The sequence below is a fragment of the Bidens hawaiensis genome, unplaced genomic scaffold (genome assembly GCF_021521415.1).
Source record: "Bidens hawaiensis isolate Kalapana, Puna unplaced genomic scaffold, B.hawaiensis_p1.1 tig00010669_1, whole genome shotgun sequence".
Lineage (NCBI taxonomy): Eukaryota > Viridiplantae > Streptophyta > Magnoliopsida > Asterales > Asteraceae > Bidens > Bidens hawaiensis.
In genome coordinates, this window is record NW_027491817.1 from 647,107 (window position 1) to 650,966 (window position 3,860).

Below are 3,860 nucleotides of genomic sequence, written 5' to 3' on the forward strand. Positions count from 1 at the left end.
AAAAAATTGAAGACAAAGGAAGTATGTTGGTTGAAAAAAAATCTCTATGGGCTTAAAAATCGCCTCGAGCTTGGTTTGGTATATTTACTTTAGCAATTAAAGGATATGGGTTTCGACAGAGCAACTTTGATCATACGCTCTTCCTTTAACAAAGAGGTAAACTTGTTATTTGCTTCATTATTATGTTGATGACATGATAATTACATGAAATGATGAGGAAGAAGTGAAGACAAAGTTGTTTACAGAATTCGAAATGAAGGACCTAGGAAGACTAAAGTATTTCCTTGGAATTGAAGTACTAAAGTCTAAACAAGGTTTTTTTATATGTCGGAAAAATATATACTTGACCTTCTAGCTGAAACAGGAATGATTGACTGCAAACCAGCCGACACTCCAATGATGATCAATCACAAACTCCATTTGGAAAAGGAGGGAGAATGGGCATACAAAGAAAGATACCAATGCTTGGTAGGAAATCTGATATATCTCTCAAATACTCGTCCAGATTTTGCATATGCAGTAGGGGTAGTTAGCAAATTTATGCATCAACCTCAACTAACTCACATAGAAGCAATGTGGAGGATTATTAGATATCTCAAAGGAACAACGGGCTATGAGGTTCTCTTTCAACCAAATAAACACCTAAAGGTCGAGTTATATACTGATGTAGATTGGGCTGAAGATAAAGATGATGGAAGATCAACATCAAGATACTTTACATTGGTCGGTGGAAATCTAGTTACATGGAAGACTAAAAAACAGAAGGTTGTAGCTTTATCTAGTGCCGAAGCAGAATTCCGAGGAATTTCACGGAGCGTAACAGAATTTCTATGGATACGTCAACTTCTGATTGAAATTGGGTTTCCACAAACTGAAGCCAATAAGATCACATGTGACAACAAAGCTGCAATACAAATTTTAGAAAATACAGTTCAACACGATCATACAAAACATGTGGAGATCGATAGACATATCATCAAAGAAAAATTCGAAGCACGAATTATAGAACTGTCGTTCGTCCGATCAGAAGACCAATTATCATATATGTTAACAAAAGCCGTCAATTAAAGGATCTTTAGCGATTGTCTTGGAAAGTTGAGCCTTGGAAATCCCACTACTCAACTTGCTGAGGGAGAGTGTTACAAAAAGAAAAAAGAAAAACACAATATTATATGGTCATGGTCAACATCTTTTCCTTTTAAAAGATTGTGAAATCAGCAGCACAAGACCGTTGGAGCAAATCAAATGGATCTCATCTTTTTATTATTTATTGTATTTCCTTGAATATGATTGTTCTTTTTCTATTTATAATGTATTACCTTCTCCATTGTAAAAATAAGAAACACAAATTACAGTAGCAATAATATTCTTCGATGTCACTTTATAAGACAAACTCTTGTTGCATATGTGTGTGTGTGTTTATGTGTAGATATGTAATGAAATATACATATTTCCGGAGTAGCGCATGGAGAACCTACTTTTGGTAATAGAGTAAACTATAATTTTAGACGCCCAAAATTTCCGTTGCATCATGCAGGCCAACCCCACTAGTTATTTTACAAAGTACCAACACAAATTATTGCAGATTTAAATTTATTTACACTAACATTTTCAAGATAACTTCAAGCTCTTACACCATGATATATTTATTAATTTTAAATATTATAAATCAAATCTCCCTCTTTTGTGATGGGTGCGTGTTGATTTAGACCATATGATTTGCTCCATAACATTTTGAGAATTATAAGTTCTCTCTGAAGTAGTGCTTAGCATCGATACATTTTTCGTAAGACAAGATGAGTATCCTTTGTAGGTTTTGATCATGCCACTACTATGGTCAGAATAATTCACATGATGGGAAAACCAAGCTAAATGAACCACGCTTATATAAGCATAGAGAATGCTAAATATCAAGTCCCGATTGAAAATCAAACACAAACTAAACGACTAACTCTATTTTATATTAACCAGAATATATAACTCAAAAAACCGATTACCACATCTCAAACACTAACTCGGTTTGACTTTAATTTGATGGACCTAACTCGGTTACATCTCTCAAACCCTAGCCAAGACATTACCAATTATACTTACAAAATAGTTATGAAACATGCCTGTTGTAATTAAAAATCACAACCAACTATGATCGACTTGTCAATAATGGTCCCTTAAGTTCGTTGACTTGTAACTTGGAGTATGAAATTACGTCCAACAAAATGTATAATCCGTGTAAGATTGAAAATGAAAGCTTTTAATTTATTTTCTTAGTGACTGCCACTTTGAGGGAATACCAATCGTGCTATGAAAACGTTCATGACCTGAGGTCCTAAAGCAATTCCCAAACGTTTGTTGTTATCTGTTGTAGATTCAGTCGAGAGATAGACGCAGTCACCTAAGCAATTGTTTGCACCATCATTCCATTGATCCTTAAAAATATAGCTTATAAATGGAACCAAAAACAATCATAGTAGTTAATTCATTAAGTTTATGTTAACACATAAAAAGGGTAAGGGTGTTGGAGCAAGAGATTTCTTGTAAATGAAATCGCTTGTATACAAATGTAATTAAACAAAGATGATCTATTATATTCATTTGTTGGTATTTTAGATGTAAGAATTATTTATTGTTCAATAAATATGATGTTTGTATTTTTTATTTTAGTATTTTAAAATAGAACCTACCGACAATGAGGATGGATGATGGTGGTGATGGTCATGGTGAGGATGGTGACTGTGGCGATGGTGAGGATGGTGCTCGTGGTGGTGATGGCAATCGACGATGAGGACATTGGTTATGATTAATATTTAAACGTCCACAACATGTAGAAGGTCTAGCTTGTTGTGGGCGGAGTTGTGTGATGAATATATGTTAGCGAAATATTCAAAATAGTCGGTTTGAACAACTTTTTTTCTTAATATAGTCAAAGAATTTGATTTTCCCGAAATAATCAAATCCAAAAAGAAACAATATGAGTTTGACAACTAAGTTCATTTGGCAGAGAAACACATGTACCACTAATATGATATTTCCTAAACGGACTTCTTGTGGTAGAGATGGACTTAGGGCCCAACATATTTTGGATGCCCTATGTGGGGAAGGATCCACGATTGCCGTGGGGTTGCTTAAGGCTATCACTGAGGTGGCTAACTTATGGTTAGGGGGAGATGCCCTATTGCTTTGGTGGAGTTTGTGACTTCGGCCCCCTAACGCCACTGTTTAAGCCCGACAAAGGGTTAGGACTATTGCTGTTGGCGTGATTTGGAGAAGGCATGTATCCAAAGTGGCTTTAAGAAGTGTTGGGAAAGAGATGGCAAAATACCTTGGTGATTTTCAATTCGGGGTGGGGTTCCCGAGTGGAGCGGAGGCGGTGCTTCATAGCGAGAATAGATTTCTTAACATGTTTCACTCTGATGGATCGTTGGCTTTGCTTACAGTAGATTTTTCTAATACCTTCAACCTGGTGGATAGGATCACACTCTTGCAGGATGTTCATGCCAGATGCCTGTCTATTTCCCTATGGGTTAATTTTCTTTACGGGCAACCGGCTAGCCTATATGTAGGGAATGATTGTATCCAGTCAACTACTGGGATTCAACAAGGCGATCCTTTAGGACCCCTTTCTCTTTGCATTAGCTTTACATCCCCTCATTCATCAAGTACGAGATAGTTGCAAGTTACTTTTCCATGCATAGTACTTAGATGACGGCACGATTATCAGAGATGCCATTGAAGTGGCTAAAACCTTGGATATTATTAGATCCAAGAGGCCAATTTGGGGCTTGAGCTTAATATTAAAACAACCGAAGTATTTTGGCCGTCGTGCAATGGGGTAAAGGCAAAAGTAGGTTTATTTCCTATCG

The 3,860-nt window shown here is 36.2% G+C and overlaps 1 pseudogene; it reads left to right on the forward strand.

Moving 5' to 3' along the window:
* The first annotated feature begins 366 nt into the window (after positions 1 to 366).
* LOC143535869 (secreted RxLR effector protein 161 pseudogene) lies at positions 367 to 2,782 on the forward strand (annotated as a pseudogene).
* Positions 2,783 to 3,860: the final 1,078 nt, after the last annotated feature.